The following is a 21,997-nucleotide window of genomic DNA, read 5'->3' as shown; positions in this document are numbered from 1 at the left end:
GAAGAGATACCATGTGATCTTCAAGATTAATCATCATTATAACAAAACAGTTATAATACATGACTGAGTATAAAAACATGTATCATTTTGAAAGAGATTCCATGAAAGGAATTAGCAAACCAGAGCATCTCAGCTGTCATTCTAGATGTAGTATGTGTCAAATGTAGTTACAGAATGAATTTTGAAGCAGTGAGAACAAAAGGAGACTCTTTTAGTTATTTTTGTACTAGTTTGTGTCAGGCAGCAATGAGCCCAGCCTAAATGATATTTTAGATTTAATACTTAGTCAAATTACCCCTATGGAATATCTCGTTAGATAGCTATTCACTCAGCCAGACCAGCTTGGAGAGAGAGGGAGGAATGATGTTTGTCATTTCTTATGGCAGGATACATGGTCCATTACCTACATATATATATATTTTTTTCAACTCAACTAAATAGCTTCAGTAATTATTGTGTTCCCATATGTCTTTTTTTCCTCCTAGGCAGGCCCCCAAAACCAGTCTTTTAAACATGCTTTTCTATACATCAATGGGAAAATAGTAAATGAAGTTTTTTTAATTCTGCTTGCATAAGTCATATGAAAAGTATCAATATTTCTTCTATAAATCAAATCTCAACATGTTCAGTATTGGCACCTAAATTTAGTTTCTAAATTGAAAGCTTTTCCCCTTTGATCAATCTGTAAAACAGTTGTAGGAACCCTCAAATAACTGAATATATAAAATAAAATCAAAAGAGATTGGCTGGAGTGAAGAATTAACTTAAGCAATAAAATGTCAAAGAAACAAACAAGCCAAACATATTAAGCACTTTACCTGTATATAGAAGTTATTGTCATTGGAAGGTACTGAAATAGATCAAGGAGATGGGACTCTCAGGAAATTTGCTATTCTAGAAAAGTGAGGCTATCCTATAATTGCATATTGAATGTATGGGAGATATTAGGTTTAGATCAACATCTCACACCCTATCACAAGATAGATTCAAAATGAGTAAATGATTTAAATATAGAGAATGAAATCATAAATAAATTAGGTGAACATAGAATAGTATGGCCATCAAATCTATGGGAAAGGAAGGATTTTAAGATCAAGCAAGTGATAGAGAACATTCCAAAATGTAAAATGAATGATCTTGATTACATCAAATTAAAAAGGTTTTGTAAAACAAAAATAATTGCAACCAAAATTAGAGGAAAAGCAACAAACTGGGAAAAGAAAATTATAACAAAACTGTCTGACAAAGGTTTAATTTCCCAAATATATAAGGACCTAAGTCAAATTTACAAAAAATTCAGTCCATTCCCCCATCAACAAATGGTCAAGGGTTATGAATAGGCAGTTCTCAGATAACGAAATCAAACTTTCAATAAGCACATAAAAAGTGTTCTAAATCCCTCCTAATTAGAGAAATGAAAATCCAAACAACTCTGAGGTATTACTTCACACCCAGCATATTGGTCAATATGGCAGAAAAGAAAAATTAATTGTTTTACCACCAAACATAATTATTTACAGATAAACAAAGAACTTACCTACACCCTGCTTCAGTAAGCTGGGAGAGCTTGTCCTAAAATCACACTTTTTTCTTCCTCCTCAAACTTTTAAATCACTGTCTTGGGGTGCCAAAAAGGTTGCAGATAAATATTAACTTTCCACATTATTTTGAGATACCTATGAGACCATGCAGTTTGAAATAATCAATAGTCAATTGGTGCTGAAGGCTTGAAGCCCTGGAGAGAGATGGACTGGTTATATAGATCCTGAATGTCACAGGCATAGAGATAATAATTGAACCAGATGAGCTGATGAGGTCCAGAAAGTAAGAGGGGGCAGAGCCTTGGGATAAAGTCATAGTTAGGGGATATATTATGAAGAAAAATCTAGCAAAGGAAACAAGAATGGAGTATAATGATAAAATAGCATTAAGATTATGACCAATTTTACAAATTGGACTTATTGAAACTAAAGCACATATAGACAGTACTAATATAAGAAGTCAAAGCATGAGAGAGATAGAGATAGAGATAGATAGATAGAGAGACAGAGACAGAGACAGAGACAGAGACAGAGAGACAGGGAGACAGAGAGACACAGAGATAGAGACACAGACAGAGAGACATAGAGAGGCACAGATACAGAGAGAGATAAAGACAGACAGACTGAGACAGAAAGAGAGACACAGAGACAGAGAGAGACAGGGAGGCAGAGAAAGATGTACATACACAGGTATACCTTAACTTAAAGCCCAGTGAAAGATTTTTTCTGATTATGTTCATTTGATGAGGTATGGCTGAAGGCTATTTCTGAGCTTTAAAGTGTCTTATTAAAAAAAATCTCTGAATTGAGCTCTCTACTTCATAATGGAGGTTTAAACTCTTTTGCCTGAAATCCTTCATGAATTTTGCTGTAACAGTTCAGATTTTGGTATTCTTTTGAAGATGTTATTTTCTACCCAATAGATAGAAATTCAACTTGAATGAAGTATTAAAACCTCAGTCTTCCTATGAGGTTTTAAGAACATTTTTTTGAAAGTATGTTATACTATGTCTGGATAAATAAGTCCTAAGTAGGCCTTTTAAGCTCTCTCTACCAACCTCAGTTTGCTGCTTTAGAATTAGTTAAAATAAATCTCAAATCTACAGTGAGCCACCTTTTAAGTGCTATTTGCTAAAATTTTCATTTTGAGTACTAGCAAGGAACTTATATATCACTGAAGGTCAATCCTTTTACTTTTAATGGAAGAAGTTGAGTCCCAGAGAAGTTAAGTTATTCTCCCATGATCACACGTTTTTACCAGTAAAGCTGGATGATGTGCTGAAAGTATACTTACAAAATGACAAAATTGGGAAAGATCACTAATATGTGGATGGAAGAATTAAGCTTCAAAAGGCTCTGAGGTTGGAATGATGCATCACAATGAGCAAACTGAAATTTAAGAAGGGCTAATGTAAAATTCTGATTCTAAGATACCTAGACATTTTTGAGTAGCAAATAAGTGTCTCTAGGAAATATTAACAAATTTCTTATTGGAAGAAGTAATAATCTATATAGAACATGATTATTTCCCTCTTGAAGAAAAGGAATTGCTTTTCTCTTGTTAATCTAGATTATTAAATATTATATATAAATTCTGCTTTGCCTTTTAAAAAGGCAGCTACCTTGGTCATTTATCCAGGATTACTTAGGTTTTAGATTAATTATATATTTCCACACATGAAATATATACATACATGTACACAGACACTTTGTGTGTATACTATGTATATACATATATACATATTCTTATATTTCTCTATGAATTCCTTAGACCAAAATTCCATTTTTTTAAGTGAAGTGGCCAAGCACTTTTTAAAAAATATTTTATTTGATCATTTTCCAAGCATTATTCATTAAAGACAAAGATCATTTTCTTTTCCTCCCCCCCACCCCCCGTAGCCGACGCGTAAATCCACTGGGCATTACATGTTTTCTTGATTTGAACCCATTGCTATGTTGATAATATTTGCATTAGAGTGTTCATTTAGAGTCTCTCCTCTGTCATGTCCCCTCAACCGCTGTATTCAGGCAGTTGCTTTTCCTCGGTATTTCTACTCCCACAGTTTATCCTCTGCTTATGAATGGTGTTTTTTTCTCCTAGATCCCTGCAGATTGTTCAGGGACATTACACCGCCACTAATGGAGAAGTCCATTAAGTTCGATTATACCACAGTGTATCAGTCTCTGTGTACAATGTTCTCCTGGTTCTGCTCCTCTCGCTCTGCATCACTTCCTGGAGGTCGTTCCAGTCTCCATGGAATTCCTCCACTTTATTATTCCTTTTAGCACAATAGTATTCCATCACCAACATATACCACAATTTGCTCAGTCATTCCCCAATTGATGGGCATCCCCTCATTTTCCAGTTTTTGGCCACCACAAAGAGCACAGCTATGAATATTCTTGTACAAGCCTTTTTCTCCATTATCTCTTTGGGGTACAGACACAGCAGTGCTATGGCTGGATCCAAGGGTAGATATTCTTTTGTCGCCCTTTGGGCACAGTTCCAAATTGCCCTCCAGAATGGTTGGATCAGTTCACAACTCCACCAGCAATGAATTAGTGTCCCTACTTTGCCACATCCCCTCCAGCATTCATTACTTTCCTTTGCTGTTATGTTAGCCAATCTGCTAGGTGTGAGGTGATACCTCAGAGTTGTTTTGATTTGCATCTCTCTGATTATAAGAGATTTAGAACACTTCTTCATGTGCTTATTAATAGTTTTGATTTCTTTGGCTGAAAACTGCCTATCCATGTCCCTTGCCCATTTATCAATTGGAGAATGGCTTCATTTTTTGTCCAATTGATTTAGCTCTTTATTAATTTGAGTAATTAAACCTTTGTCAGAGGTTTCTATGAAGATTTTTTCCCAGTTTGTTGTTTCCCTTCTGATTTTAGTTACATTGGTTTTGTTTGTACAAAAGCTTTTTAATTTGATGTAGTCAAAATTATTTATTTTACATTTTCTGATTCTTTCTATGTCTTGCTTGGTTTTAAAGTCTTTTCCCTCCCAAAGGTCTGACATCTATACTATTCTGTGTTTACCCAATTTACTTATGGTTTCCTTCTTTATGTTTAAGTCATTCACCCATTTTGAATTTATCTTGGTGTAGGGTGTGAGGTGTTGATCTATTCCTAGTCTCTCCCAAACTGTCTTCCAATTTTCCCAGCACTTTTTATTGAATAGTGGATTTTTGTCCCAAAAGTTGGGATCTTTGGGTTTATCATACACTGTCTTGCTGAGGTTGCTTTCCCCCAGTCTATTCCACTGATCTTCCTTTCTGTTTCTTAGACAGTACCAAATTGTTTTGCTGACTGCTGCTTTGTAATATAGTTTAAGTTCAGGGACTGCAAGGCCCCCATCATTTGTGTTTTTTTTTCATTATTTCCCTGGATATCCTTGATCTTTGGTTGTTCCAAATGAATTTTGTTATGTTTTTTTCTAAATCAGTGAAGAAGTATTTTGGTAGTTCAATGGGTATGGCACTAAATAGATAAATAAGTTTGGGTAGGATGGTCATTTTTATTATATTGGCTCGTCCTATCCATGAGCAGTTAATGTTTTTCCAATTGCTCAAGTCTAGTTTTAGTTGTGTGGAGAGTGTTTTGTAGTTGTGTTCATATAGTTCCTGAGTTTGTCTCGGGAGATAGATTCCTAGGTATTTTATTTTGTCTAAGGTGATTTTGAATGGGATTTCTCTTTCTAGTTTTTGCTGCTGAGCTTAGCAAAAAAAAGCTTCAATTACTTAGGTTTTAGATTAATTATATATTTCCACACATGAAATATATACATACATGTACACAGACACATTGTGTGTATGCTATGTATATACATATATACATATTCTAATATTTCTCTATGAATTCCTTAGACCAAAATTCCATTCTTTAGCCACTACCAGCCTATATAATTTGCCTTCTCTTATTAGAAAGTAAACCATTGGAAGACAAGGACTACCTTGCTTTTATATTTGTATCCTCTGAGCTTGTAGCTGTATCTGTATCTGTATCTGTAGAGTGTATCTAGCACACAGAAAACCTTAATAAGTACTTTTTCATTCAGTTTTTCATTCAAAATAATTATAAAAATTAAAAAGAATAATGTTTGTGATCAGATCAAGGCCCACATAGAGGATATTTTGGATTTTTACCTTTAGAAGGAAAATCCATATGTATAAGATTGTGTATCCATCAACGTGATCAAAAACAGGAAATTTACTTGTAGATTTCTAATTTGTTTTGTCCTATACCCTTAGCAAAAAGCATAATAAAAGTTGTGGCATTTTATTAGGGAAAGGACATTTTTCAAAGGGGACCCAATAAAAACATTTATGAACCCCATCCTGTAATAAAATAGATTAGGAGCAGGATTTAGGGCTGAGAAGTAAAGTCAGGGATCATCTAGTCTAATCAATCTATAATAAACGAATGCATTTAGATATATATGATAGAGTATGATTTTTATACTATATTTAATAAGGCACTAACAGGGATAAAGCTCTCACTAACCAATAATAAATGCAATCCTCAATCATATATTATTGGCTAGTGAGATAACCATTCTTTTTCTCTGGGTTTAAAGATTAAGTAGAATAATGAATTCAGGGCTCATCCTCTGGAAGATTGGCAAATAAAAGGAAAATTAAGCATTTTATTTCTACTACTCACCCCAAGGATTTCTTGAAGGAGGTAAAGCAGGCAAATGTTCCATTGTCTTTTGCATAAGGATTATTGTTGATACTCAATAAGATTGATTTTAAGCGCTATGTGACCACTACTGAAAATTATTGGAAGATTCTTTGGGTTCAGATAACTTTAACAACTGAGGCCATGAGATGCCAAGAGGTCTAGGAGCTCCTTGACCTGTAAGAATGGAGAGGGCCACTTGAAGAGGGTCTGTCTTTAGATAGTGGAAAAACTTATGGCCACTAAAATTGAGATGTATTAACAGATCTTCCCTAAGGGGGCTGTGTGCTTGGCAGCTGGAAGGACCTTCTTTGGGACCATCAAACCCTACCTATTTACAAAACTTCCTTGCTACAGAAATAGAAAGGGGTAGTTAGGAAGTATATATCCTAGGCTCCTAACCTCCATAGTCCAACCCCCAAAGTCCAACAATTATTAGTAATCTTTATTTCAAAATGTACCACAAAATAGTTAATTTGCTATTGAATGTCTCTTCCATTATCTTGCTAGAACACTCTGTATGGCAGATGGGCAGAGAATTGATAGGTCAAACATGGGACACTGTATGCCTGGTATAGTATCTGAACATCTGGATGGTAAAAATGGGAAATATATGTAGGTTAACTTACCTGTATTCCATATTAATATGACAAAGTGTACTTCCTTGCAAAGCAGTCAATGTTTGATTTAACTAAAATAGATCACAAGAGAAGATGTTCCTCTTAAAATCAATCCTCTTTCTCTTTTATACCTGTACAGACAATTTATATGCCAGACCCCTCAGGCAGTTGGCAGCCTGCTGTTGATGAGAGTCATCAGCAAGGCTACAAGGACCATCTGTGCAGATTCTCTGGTTAATGAGCAAAGTCAGGAAGTGGTTGGCTGGGATAGATGGCAGGGTAATGGTGTAGTGTTATTTATTTTAACTCCATTCAAACCAGAGAATGGCCTCCTTAAGGAAGGAATTTCCCTGTGCAAAATTCTGTCTCATCTTGTCAGCCATCTGGGGCTCTGGTATAAAATCTTAAAACTTGTCATGTCTAACTAGTCCCCACTTCATGCTCTTGTGATAATCACTGGTGGTCAGTCATCATCAGATGTATATCATAAAGTGAGGCCACAAAATAGGAAGTGGTTGAAGAGACACTGATTTTAAATGGAGGTTAACAGTTTATAGGAATCCATTTTTTTCATTGAAAGGAAATCAATGAAATTCTTTAACCTGAATGATGATATTCTTATTTGTTTTGTCTTAGGTTCCCTTGACATAGGTGTTGAGAATCTTTTGGAAATTCAGCTATATGAGATTACCAAGTGTTTGTCTTTGTTTTAATTATCACACTCATCTCTTACATAATGGCCCTTTCCTAAATACTTCAGGTTTGGATTGTGTCTTGTTTTGTATCTCCAGTGTATACCCAGTTCCTGGAGTATATTGAGTTTAATAATTGCTTATTGATAAATTGGTGCCCTGCCTAAAGTACCTTAATGTCATGGAAGTCACTTTATTATCCAGTGGATAAATCTAGTGAATTGCATGCATAGTGAATCATCCAACTTTCCATTATCAGAATAATTGAAGTACTTTAGGAAAAAATAGATGAATGCCAAGAAGAGCTAGAAGGGGAAGAAAAGGGAAGAATGATTAGAAGAAGTAGATAAGATCACTTAAAAATTCCTGTTGGAGGAAGAAACATCTAGTTGAGGGAAGAAAACATATTTTAGGATTGCCATCTTAATTCTCAGCATATATTTATGAATGAAGATTATACCTAGGAGAGAGCTTCAGTCTAGGAACAGGGAGGATAATTTTGTTATGTTTTAGACCATCTATAAGTTTGTCAAATGTACTGTCCTGCACATATATTGCCACTTGGACATTCCTTATATTTTTATGCAGAACTTAAAAAAGTCAAATAAGATTTATTGTACATTGTTATTGATTTGTTATTATCCCATAGATTTAAAGTTTTAAATATATCCTTATTTCATTGAATATTTCTCAATTAAATGTAAAATGTTATTTTTATTTTTTTTTTAATTTTGAGCTTCAAGTTCTCTTCTTCCCTTTCTCCCTTCTCTTACTCCTTGAGAGGGAAAGCAATATTATAACCATCACATATGTGAAGTCATGCAAAATATTTTTCTACTTTGATGAATACATGAATTTTTGTTTCCATTATGCAATATAGGGCTGTAATAGAGCACAGTTTGATTGGGTGGGATAGATGAAGTGAAAGAAGTAGTGAGAAGTCACTAACTGGCTTTTCTGGCATTTCTGGTTAAGTCTCAGGTTAGATGATGTGTGGACAAATATTGTTTCAAATTGTGTTTTCTTAAGCATTTTATGCTTTGTATTTGGCAGTAGACAATTCTTTCTGAAGGAAGAGACAGATATGCGATTAGGACAAAAAGAAGACTGATGAAGTGAGGAAATTGAAAGAAAAAAAAGATGAAGAGAGAGAACATGTCCAAGGAGGAAGTTTTATTTTGGTGACACGTTTCTAGAGATATGAGTTATGAAACAAACTATTAAGTTGTAATGTCTTTGAGGACAAGACCTGTGCTTTTCCTCTATATATAGAATGTATATTCAGTCTTGTGCATACAAAACACTCCACTGAGCCACAAATCACTTCACAGCTATAAATCAAAGAGACTTGCTTGAGTCCATTTCTACTATCCCTTCACATTTAACATTCTGAGATGTTTGTAAATCTAGGAAAAGATTATTTCCTGCTTTGGGGATAATCTGAGCACTTTCCTACTAAACTGGTTTGCTGGTTATAATTAGCATTTGAGAGCAAGGAATTGAAATCCAATCTACTTAATCAAGTTTTCTATACTTCAGTAAAGTTTTTATGGTTGTTCCAGTTAGGTTGTATGATACAATGGATGGCATGCTGGATTTGGAATCAGTTTTATTAACGATTGTTGCAAATCTAGGTGAGTGAATTCACCATCACAGGCCTTTAGTACCTCATCTATAAAATGAGGAAGCTCTTCTAGATCTCGCTGGTTCTTAAGCTTTAGAAAAAGATAAAGAGAAAGGACAGAGCTCTGTAAAATGAAATAAACTAAGAGTAAGAGAATTTGTAGACACATGAATTATTCAGAGAATGATAACAATATCTGCTTTGTTAAGAGCAGACAAGCAAAAATTCATTCATTTGTTCAATTCTCAATAAGCATTTTTAAATGCATAGGTAATTTATTAGGCAGGAGGGATGCAAAGACAAAAACAAAACAAACCTTGAAAATAACATATTCTCTGAAAAAGGAATATAAAATGTATTTAATGTAAATAAAAATAATTTCAGGCATCACTGGAGAACACTAGCAAGTAAGCATATTATTGGTTGGATTTAGAGAGATATTTATAGGAGCGTCCTAGTAAATGTTTAACAATTATCTCTCTGGAAAAAAAATGCACACACACTTTTCAGTACGATATATTTTATTAAAATAGTTTTAATTTGAGGAAACAACCAAGCAATAAATCAAACCCTGATTTGTAGAATTTCCCAATTCCAAGATAATTGTTCACATTGAAAATCTAATAATTGGTTCTTGTGTACCAATTAGAACTAATTTTAGTATATCCTTTGATTTATTCTTCAAAAACTTTAAACATTTCTGAAGTTTTGTAGGGAGGCATGGCAGTTGAAAGAGGATAAGATTTTAATGCAGAAGAAAAAGATGATTGATCACGTGGTTCAATGGGGATATGATTAGGGTACTGAAGTCAAAAGATCACTCTGTTGCAAATATGAATAACATGGAAATAGGTTTTGAACAATAATACATGTATAACCTAGTGGAATTGCTTGTCAGCTACAGGAGGGGGGAAAGGAAGAAAGGAGGGAAAGATTATAAATCATGTAACCATGGGAAAATATTCTAAAAAAATAAAATAAAATCTGCCCCCCATACACCCAAAATAAATAAATAAATAAATGAACAAACAAAGGAACAAACAAACAAATAAATAAACAAACAAACAAACAAATAAATAAATGAAGAGGATAAGATTTTTGAATCAGAAAAGTATTTAAATCCTGATTCTTCTATTACCTTTGTGATTATGGCCAAGGTGCTTAATGCCTCTCAGCTTCAGTTTCCTTATTTGTAAAATAAGAATTCAGAATAATTGATTTTTAGAGTCCTTTCCAAATATAAATTCTATGATCAATTCATATTTTAGAATAATTTCTGGAGATAGAACTTTCTTATAATTTTGCTAAGTTAAGATTCTAGATATTCCATTTTATTCTGTTTCTTTCACTTCTTGCCAAATGCTACATCTGTCTATCTGTATATCTGTTTGACTCTCCATCCATCCATCTATCTATCTATCTATCTATCTATCTATCTATCTATCTATCTATCTATCTATCTATCTATTGGAGATCCTGAAAGCAGGATATATCTAGATAACCTGCTTTCAGGATCTCTAATTCTTGAAATAAAATAGATGGGTTGCTCTCCTCAGTTTCTCATTCACTCCATTATAAATACCAGAATGTTTTTTGAAAAGTAGATTCCTTTCAAATCTAGCCTTCTATAGAGATATTTTTTCTCTTATGCATCAGACAATAGAGGTACCTTATATTAAGTAAGAAGTTTAGTTTATATAATCAACACATTAAAAAAATATTCCCTTTTCTTCTGAAAATTAGAAATATGTCCCTATTTGTATTTTTATTTAGTTTGTTTCGAAACTATTTTTAAAATATGCCTCTGCTTTTGATGTATGAGTTTTCCTTTTGAAAACCTCTTTCTACCTTTAATTTATTAAAATTCAACATGTCATCTCACCTAGTCACTGTTTCTATAGCATAAATGCCTGTAGCAAATTTATAAGATTCCAGTCACTCTGCCTCCTTTGCTCCCTTCTTTCCATCTGCTGCCCCCGAGCAGTTCCACTCCCTAAAGTCTCATTGTCGTTTTAAATACCTCTCTCCAGCTGCCATTAAAACTCATACAAATTATTAATATCTATGTATATAGATTTGTATTTTTAGTTTCTCCTTCCCACAACCATTTATCTTTTGAAACCTCCAGGAATTCCCCAATTTGAAGACATGACAGTAAGGAAACTGTTAAGAAGAAAACAAAGACAGAGTTAAATCCTGCCTTAGATTTGTTAGCTAACTATGTGACTCTTGGGAAAGTCACTCAGCCTCAGTTCTCTCTTCTGTAAAATAAGGGGGTTGGGCTTATTCTCTAAGGTCCCTTCTAGTACAAGGAATAAAAATTCTATGGTTTCATTGCAAGAGTTTCCTTGTGATAATATCAGACTGCAGTGCTAGATGAAGTACCACATGTGCATGAGTCTTAATCCTACCTCCCAATGACTTCATTATCATAATGAAAACAGTGGAAACATTAGGAGTGGATAAGCCATAAAATCTGGGTCTGCTTTAACCATTCTCTGGTACAGCTCAAACAAGAGGATGGGGAGGAGAACAAGGAGGGGCAAGAAAAGGATCCCAAATGAGTTGCAGAAAAGAGATCAAGACATGAAGTGGAACAGGAGTGACTTACATGCTTGAAAGCCTCTTTGACCAGCAGCAACAAAAAATGTGCAGTCATGTGCACATTAGTAACAGATAAGAAAGACAGATGTTGGGTTGACCTCCCACTTACTGGAATGAAGCTGCCAGTTTAGTGACTCCCCTGCAGCTGTTTTGTGATGGTCAGGTGGGAAGTCAGGGCCACAGAGGCATCCCAGTAGGTACCACAGTAAATCAGATAACATCTTTTCTGGATGAAGGCCAAACTTCCTTTTGAAAATGTCAGGGACAGCTCCCTGATAGCTGGGGGAAATAGTATCCATTTCATTCACTCCACAAATAGCCGCCAATACTGGCTTTTTTTGGCAGAGGAAACTGGATTCTGGAAAGAATTCTTAGTTAAAGTTGTAAAAGAGAAATCAAAGACATACAGACTTTCTACTAGGGCTCTGAAGCTAGAAAACCAGGACAGTAGAAACAAAGCTATGTCAATGAAGGTGAATAACGAGTTTTATGTTCATTTGTCTTCTTTCCTTTCTTCCTTCCTTCCTTCCTTCCTTCCTTCCTTCCTTCCTTCACACTCCTCCATGCCATCCCACAAAACAAGTGGATCTAAAATCTGATCAAGCCCAAAATTACATTCTATGACAAAATGAGCTTATAAGAAAATTATAAACAGGAGTAGAACTGAGCCCTATAGGTTTAACACTTTTTTGAATAACTCATATTTTTAAATGTATCTGGGTGATATTAGAGATGAAAAGTAGAAATTTTCCTTGACCCATTCCACAAAGGAAATAGAATTGACAGAGTATAGAATAATTCCCATTTTTCTTTACTCTTTGAACATGCTTTGAATATTCAGGAAAAATATCAAAGAAACAATTTTTAAAAATCTCAAGAACAAATGACACAGAAAGTCAGGAAACGTTTTGTTAAAAAAAAAACACATCTCTAATTAGTTTCTTCTTTTGTGGAAATATCGAGGCTTGCTGTACTTTGTTGACCTGATATATCTTTGGGTGATGTCTGATAAATATTGTAGCAAATTAAAAATATAAAACCATCATGGATAAGGGAAAAACTTTTTACTTTGCACATCATTTACAACTGGCTATAGAAAAACCATTTTTGGGAGAATGTTAATTAGAGTTGTTTTTTTTTCCCCTCATGATATTCAGGAGTAAGAAGCTTCAAGTACTTTCAGACCCTGATTCAATATTCTTTCATATAATTCCAAAATCATACTCATTTTCTTCAGGAAAAGGAGAAAGAAGTAGAAATATTTTGGGTTTGAGCAAACTGTTAAGTGAAATTAATTTTCTTTTGAGAATGTTTTAGTTAATAATTGTGCTTCTATTATTTAACATCAATGAAAAGAAACAAAATATTTTTAATGCAGAATGGGGCAGTGAGCACATAAAGCAGAGGGGAAGTACAGGCTATTGATAAAACTGGATATCAAAGGGATGGATTTAATAAATCTAACTTAGTGCTTGATTATATAAACTTTCACAAAAGGGTAAAGTGAGAAGTTACCTTCTCCCATCCTCCTTTCCTTCCCATCCTAACTTCTTACCATTTAGTCAGTAGTGACTAAAATGAGATTAATATAAGGAATATTTTTACTTCCAGAACAGTCAATATAAAATTTTTGAGATTCATTAATAAAGTATCAAAAGCCTCCAATTGTTCATTTCAATCAAATTCTCTACCCTCTGTTTCAGTTCAATTTATAAAAATGTACTCAATGCCAAGTACATTCAAGGCACCCTGATAGGTGATAGAAATCTTTTCATCAAGAATATTATACTTTAGCATGTACTCAAATAAATGTTTTATTTTGTTACATTAAAATATTGATTTTTTTGTTCTTATTTTAATAACACTTTCATTTCTTGACAACCCCAGACCACTGAACTCTTGCTTATAAAAAAGAAACAGTAATTAAGCAAAGTGGAAATGGAAAATATAAATCTATACTATCTGTTTATCTTTCAGGGACATCAATTTGAAGTTTTCCATTTTCTCACTTTGAATATCACAATTAAAAAATATATAACCTTTAATTTTTGTTTACTTTTAATATTTTTTTAATTTAAAGTTCCTTATTCTCTCTCTCATTGCAGTCCTTTCCCCGCCTACTGATAAGCCAAAGCAAGATGATATCAATTTCATATCTGAAATTATGCAAACACATTTCCATATTAGACATGTAGGATAGCATTTTTCATCATGAGGCCTTTAAAACTATGTTGTCATTTTCTTCATCCAAATAGACTTATTCTTCCTCTTCCTTCCACTTTCTTAGTGCATCTCTCTTTCTCAGCCTTTCATTGTTTTAGGACAATCCAACATAATTGATTTGCACATGTCTTCTCATTGTGTGTACTCTAAGTGTCTGAATAATAATAATGTACTTAGTAATTACATCATCCTCCCATATAGTAATGCAAATATTTTAACCTTATTTAGTCCCTTATGAATCCTTTTTTATGTTTACCATTTTTGTACTTTTCTGGAATATTATATTTGAATGTCAAATTTTCTATTCAGCTCTGATCAGGCATGCTTGATGATCTTTCATTTCAATAAAGATCTATTTTCCCCCTAAAGGATTATATTATTTTTCTGGGCAGGCTATTATTGACTGTAATCCTGGCTCCACTGCTTTCTAGAATATCATATCCAAATTATCTGCTCCTTTCACATGGAAGCTTCTAAATCTGTATCATTTCCATTGTTGCTCTAAGATATTTAAATTGTTTCTTTCTGGAAACTTGCAATAATTATTTCTTCGTCTGAGTGGTCTGGAATTTGGCTCTGATAACCCTTTATGTTTTTGTTTTTGGAATGCCTTCAGATTATGAGGGGTTGATTCTTCCTTCTTTTGTTCCTTCGTTCTTTTCTTCCTTCCTTCCTTCTTTCCTTCTTCCTTTGTTCCTATGTTTCTTTCTTTGTTTCTTTGTTTCTTTTTTTCCCTTAATGTCTAAGACATTAGAGCAGTTTTCTTTTATTTATTGAAATATGATATCTAGGATATTTTATTTCTGATTATAGCTTTTCAGTAGTCTCATTAATTCACTATCTCTCCTTTATCCATTTTCTAGTTCATTTTCCCCCCAATGATTAATTTCACATTTTTATCTATTTTCATTCATTTGATTTTGTTTTCCTATTTCTTGATGTCTCATGGATTCATTTGAATGCACTTCCCCAAACCTAATTTTTAAGGAATTATTTTATTCAGTGTGCTTTTTTTTTTTAATTTGGACAACTCTTTTTTGTTTCATTTTCTTCTGTATTTTTTGTGTCTTTTTTACCAAGATGTTAATGGATGTCATAATTTTTTTGATATCTTATTTATTTTTCTCAACTACTCTTAGCTCTTTAAGAAAAAAAAAAACCTTGGAGTTAATTTTTTTTGGATTCCTGTCTAATTTACATCTTATATTTGAATCTTTTTTTGTAGCTATTTTTCTTATTTTTGTCTTTTTCTGAGTTTGTTCCTATTTCTCTACATCCTTATTTTCTCATCCTCTTTTTATCATATAGTTGTTTATTATGGTTTAACCCATGAGGGATTTCATTAGCCAAGAAAAAATGACCCTGAGGTCAAAAAGACTATAGATTAGTAGATGATTTAATGGTATTAAATTCTTATTAACTGTTTTAGGAAAGCAGAGTCACAAAGCTTATGAAACATATTCCTTTTCTGTTTTTTGACATTTTGTGATTATATTCTCTCACTCTCTCCATCTCCACCTCTCCCCCATTGTCTGAGGTGGTAAATATTTTATATAGCTTATGTCAGTGTTTTCATGTAGTCCATAGTTTCATATTGTCCATGTTGTGACTGAAGATACATATCACATATAATTAAAAAAAATAACCTCATGAAGGAAATAAAGTGAATAATGGAAGGCTTTGATTTGTAGTCAGATTCCAATAGTTCCTTATTTGGCTGTGAATAGCATTTTTTTAAAACCATAAATCTCTTGGGATTTTCTTAGAACCCTATTTTGCTTATAATAATTTAATCCTTCACAGTTGATCATTGAGGAATTTTTCTCTTTATATATATATATATATATATATATATATATGTATGTATGTATGTATGTATACACATATATTGGTTCTCCTGGTTCTGCTCACTTCACTTTGCAACATCATTTCATAGAAGTCTTTCCAGGATTTTCTGAATTCATCCTGTTTGTAATTTCTTATGAAGTAATAGTTTTCCATTATAACCATATACCATAGATTTTTCTAGCCATTCCCTAATTGATGGACTTCCTCTCAGTTTCCAATTCTTTACCACTACAAAGTGGAACTCTATGACAGAGATATCAAATATGTGCCTGATTGGATCAAGTACACAGTGAGATGAAAAACTTGTGCCTAGACCTGGGGCTTGAATTTGAGTAGCCCTTGACCTGATTAAGTTCAGAGTGAGATCAAAAGCTTATGCCCAAACCTGAGGCAAGTTTTTAAACTATCATCATCTCATGGATTAATTGAATTAGCAGTGGGAGGAGGCCCTTAGAGCTCTCAGCCCTCAGGTCATCATACCATCTCTGAAAAATAAAACTGGTAGAAACTCAAAAAATAAGCTAATGGTAACATCCAGCAAGGACTAATGTTTAAGAGGGTACCCTAACCCAAACATGAAGAATTTTTATGGATACTAAGAGCAAGGTATAGATATAAAAGGGGAAAGTAAAAGCAAAGCAAACACACACAAAGTCCAAAAGAAAAATATGGACTGGACACAGATTCTGGAAGAACTCAAAAAAGACTTCAATAATAAATTGAAAGAGGCAGAAAAATAGAAGAAATGAAAAAAGGAAACCCCAAAGTTAATGGAGGAAAATTGGGCCTTAAAAATTAGACTTGATCAGCTAGAAATGAATTATTTAATGAAAAATCAAGAAACAATAAAACAAAATCAAAAGAATGTAAAAAAGAAGAAAACATGAAGTTGCTTGTTGGAAAAGCAATTTTACCAGGAAAATAGATCCAGAGAGACAATTTAAGAATTATTGGATTACCTAAAAAACATGATAAAAAAAAGAGAGCTTGGACATCATAATACTAGAAATTATCAAAGAAAACTGACCAGATATAATCAAATAAGAAAACAAAATTGAAGTAGAAAGAATTCACAGATCACCTCCAGAAAGAAATCTTTAAATGACAATTTTAGAAATATAATAGCTAACTTCAAGTGCCCCCAATATAATATTTAGTATTGCTATTACTTCATTATCTGTGGTGTCTTTTATCAAGATAGAATCTCATTCCATATCCCTTTCGATTAGAGCAATTTCAAGATAGTGTATTGTAGAATTTTGGTTTTTAATACATTATCAGTTCCCATTTTTGGGGTAAGTTTATCCTATATTCACAGTAATGATTACTAATTTTGTTTTTCCCTCTATTTTTCCCTCTGTTTACTCTTTTCTGTCTCTTTGTTTCCCTCTATCTCTCTGTCTCTCTGTATCTGTCTCTGTCTCTCTTTCTCTGTCTCTGTCTGTCTCTTTCATGTGTCTCTCCTTCTGCTTTTCCCTATTTATAAATATTTTGCTTCTTACCACTGCTTCCCTCAGTCATCCTTTTTTCCCCATCCCTCACCTCCTCTTATTACCATTTCCCTCCTACTTCCCCATCGTGTGAAGTAGGTTTCTATAGCTGTCTGTAGATAGAATAATTCTCACTTTGAGCAAATTCTGATGAAAGTAAAGTTAAAACATTACCTGTCACATAAACCCATATTCTCTATTTTATTAAGTCTTACATGCCTCTTCATGTGAGATAATTTATCTCCTTCTATCTTTCCTTTTCTCTTCTACTCATGTATTACTCTTTCCTATCCTTGATTTTTTTTTTTGGATATTGACCCATCCTGTTCTACTTACTCCCATTTTTCTTTCTATGTGTAGTCCTTACTGTCCTAATAGTGATAAAGTTCTTAAGTATCTCACTTACTTTAAATATATCCAATTCTTTAAGTACATTACATGACTCAAGTATTATCTCTATCCTAAGTAACTTTAATTGTCACCAACCCAGGATGAATGTGCTAAAATCAACCTTAATGAAATTCTTAAGTTTTCAGTTTTTGGTTAACTTTTTATTCTTTCCTTGAGTATCTATTAGAATATTGAATTTTTTTTAGCTTAGTTGGGGGGTGGAAAGGGTCAGTAATATCTGAAAGTCTTCTTTTTCATTAAATGTCCCTTATAAAATATTTTCCCCCAATTCTTAGGTTCTGTATTGCTGGGTATGTGAATCTTGTTTAAACTTAGGTCCTTTGCCTTTGAGAATATCATATTCCATGACTTCTTGTCCTGTGATGTAGAATTAACAGGTCTTTTGTAATACTGACTCTGGCTCCATGATATTTGAATTGTTTCATTCTGGATCATTATATCACTTTTTATGTCATCAGGAGTTTTTGAATTTTGCTACAATAGTTTTAGGATGTTGCATATTATAGTCTCTTTCAGGAAGTGATTCTTTGAGTGGATTTTAAGTACTTTCTTTTAATTTCTCTTTTTCCCCTCTTGCTTGAATATATCAGTTTGTTTGTTCCAATGACTTCTTATAATATACTGTATAGTTTCTTTTTTGACTACAGTTTTCAAATATTCTGTTGATTCTTAAAATGTCTCTCCTGGAACTATTTTCCAGATCAGTTGTTTTTCCAATGACTGTGTTTCAGATTTTATTCAAAAATTTTCATTCTTTTGATTTTGATTTATTGTTTCCTGATGCCTTGATGAGTCATTAACTTTCATTTGCTTGATTCTAATTCTGGGAGTTATTTTTTTTTCCATGAGATTTTGTGGTTTCTTTTCCATTTGGCTTATTCTAGTCTTTAGATAATTGTTTTCTTCAGTGTTTTCCCCCTCCCTTTCCATCTGGAACATTCTAATCTTTAAGGTTTTCTTTTTTTCTCTTTAGTATTTTTTCTGTCCTTCATTTCCATTTGCCCCATTCTAGTTTCCAAGTGGTTGAATCTTTCTATCACTTCTTTTATTATTTAAATTTTAACTTCTTTTCAGTTTCTTCTAAGAGGTCTTTTGGGTCTGATATCCTTTTTCACTTTCCTTTGAAGTTTCACATATTTCCTGTTTACCATTGTTGTCCTCTTTGGAGTTTTATATTTTAATCTTCCGTGTCACAAAATTAACTCTCTTTTAGGTTAGATTTTGTTCTTTGTCTTTCATTCATCTTTACTTTTTTTACTTATATAGTTACTACTCTGCCCCTTCTCCCTTCCCCCCATTTTTACCTTGTCTATTGAGAATCTTCTCCTGTGGTGGAGGGAATACAGGTCTTAGCTCACAGTGTAGACTTTGCTGGTGCTTGGGGAAGGTCTAGTTGTCTTTGGGTCCTTCAATATGCACTTCCCAGAGGAAGGACCTGTTGACTTCTTGTGAGGAGGCTTGTAGCAGTTTTATTTATCAGCTGTATTCTGTTCCCCCTGCTTTCTGATTTCCTGATTGTATCCTGTTTTGGGGATGTTTTCTGCTTTGCTCTTTTGTTACTTCAGGCCAAGTCCCTTAGACTGTCCCTCCACTCTGTGGTCTTGTTGCCTCAGGCTGTTTGGCAGCACCCAGGCCCTTCATATTTCACCACCTAAGGCCATTTGACAGTATCTAAGGCTTTTTCCTGGTCTACCTTTTCATTACCTAAGGCCACATGAAAGCTGGTAGGGCTAACATTGAGCTATTTCTCCTCCCTCTGACAGTTTCATTGTCTCAGGCTAAGTATAGGACTGCTCTTTGTTCTGAACTTTCCTAACTTCATGCCTCTGTAGGGATAGTCTTGGACTGCTCCTCCATTTTCAGAAGTTTCTAGGTAGTGAGTTGGGTTTTACTTATATGTCCTTTGCAAGCTTCCCCCCCCCCAATGCAGAACTTACTAGACTACTTTCCCCTCTCACCCCAGTGAGATCTGGCCCTTCTGCTTTCCCTTCTTTTGATGTGCTTAATTTTCTATTTTATTTTGTGTGTTTGGAGAGTTTGGGTTCTATCTTCTTAGCTCTCAGCATGCTTCTTCCGTCACTTTTTTTTTTTACAAAAAAAATCTTTGCCTTCCATCTTGGAATCAATATTAAGTATTAGTTTCAAGGGAAAAGAGCAGTAAAGGTCAGGGAAATGCGATTGTGACTTACTCAGGTTCATTTATCTAGCAAGGATATAAAGTCAGATTTGAACCTGAAATTTCCCACTTCTAGGCCTGTCCCTCAATCAGCTGAGCTGCCTAGTCATCTCACTTCATGTCTAATCAATGTGAGAGATAGCTAAGGTCATATATTCTTTACCAGAGTAGAAAGTCAATCTACCATTCTATAGTCAGTTCATCTGAGAAAGCACCTAACAGATTCTTGATGGAACTATTTCTCCCTGAAATTCCTTGTACTTTAATGAAAAAAAACAGGGAAATGGTAGAGAAAACTGGAGAGTCTGATTAATATATCTGTGAATTAAGTATGAATATGAAAATTACTCTGCCTTATGGAACTGTTCCAAAGGAAAACTGTTTTCTCAATCCTAATTCATTTTATTTATTTAATATCTGACTCATTCATGGGATCACATACTTGAATCTATCAAGAGGCTATATAGACCTACTCTTTCATTACAACTGAGTAAACTAAGCCCCCCCTCCCCCCAAAAAATTAAATTTTACACAGGAAGTGAACCACGACTCTCTCTGCTGACTAATTCTAATTATTTGATAAAAAAAAAAAACACTAGACTTGAATCCTTCCTTAACTAGGATTAATCTTATTTTATTATTGATCACTTTATTTGTTACTTAAATTACTTAATTTTGGTTTCTTCAATTTTAATTAAATTAAATGTTTAAAATTATATTTATTATGTTATATATTAAAATTACCTGTTATAATTAATAGATTAGTTTAATTTAATTAATTAATTAAAACTTTTTAATTTAATTTAAACTGAAATCAAAAAATTACTTAAATTACTTAATAACTTAATCTAGGCTATATACTCTTAGAAGACAATATTTTCTCCATATTATGTAAAACTCCTTTTTTCAACTTCTTCCACCCTCATCAACCCCAATTTGGTATTGATGTATCAAATATCAATCTTTAACCCCTCTGACTATAATTTGTTTACATAGGACTCTTGCTTTTCAGACTGGTTTATTGTTCTCAGATTAAAGGCTGAGTCAGTTTCTACTGACTCACCTGACTCTCCAAATGCTTTAACCAAAAGAGTGGCACTCCCAGGAGCCAGCAAGCTATATGCATGCACCTGTGGGGTCAGGTCCCAAATGTGTTTCTATCAAACAAGCTCAGCCTTCATACTTCTGGAGGTGGTGGTATCAGTTTTCATGGGCTCTCAGACAAAGTGTATAAGCTTTTCATATCTTGAAGAAGCTTTATTCTTTAGAAGGATTCTTTCCCTAATGAGAGAGAGAACAGCAAATATATATTTTACTCTTGTTTTTCTGCTTCTATTTTTTTTTGGCTCATTAAAAGGCAGGTAAAACATGGTAGATATGAAAATCTAATCCAAAAATGGATCTTAAGTGAAAATTATAGCAGAAAATTTTATGTGCATAAAATAAATGTTTGGAGCTGGAATGGTTACACATGTCTGTCTGGGTATGTGAACAGTTTAGTGTATGATTAAATCACATTTGGCAGTCACTACATTATAAAAACAAAACAAAGTAAAAGATCAATCTGACAGAAATTGAATAATATAATGTTTTTTCACTTTGGCTTAAATTTTGAAAAAAAAAATTTAGGTACCTTGTTGGGCATGGTTAAATTGGACATTAAGATTAATGGCCAAAAATTTAACTTCTGTATCCTGAAAAAATAAGGCATAGTTTTTAAAACACACACTTACACATATGTGTATGTACAAACACACATCTACATAAGATATGTGAAGATAACATGTATGTATTCATAGGTATATGTACAACATACATGTAACAAATGTATATATGACATGAGCTCATATATCCTCATGTTATATCATATAAATATTCATATACATGTCTATATATGCTATATATGTATGTTTATATATTTACATATGCCACAGATAGATACACATCCATAAATATATGTACATACATATATAGTATGCATGTAGATATATATATATGTCTCTGTCTCTGTCTCTGTCTCTCTCTCTCTCTATATATATATATATGTATATATACACATACATATGTATGTGTATATACACA

Source organism: Monodelphis domestica, chromosome 6, assembly GCF_027887165.1.
Source record: "Monodelphis domestica isolate mMonDom1 chromosome 6, mMonDom1.pri, whole genome shotgun sequence".
Classification (NCBI taxonomy): Eukaryota; Metazoa; Chordata; class Mammalia; order Didelphimorphia; family Didelphidae; genus Monodelphis; species Monodelphis domestica.
This window is presented reverse-complemented; position numbering follows the sequence as displayed.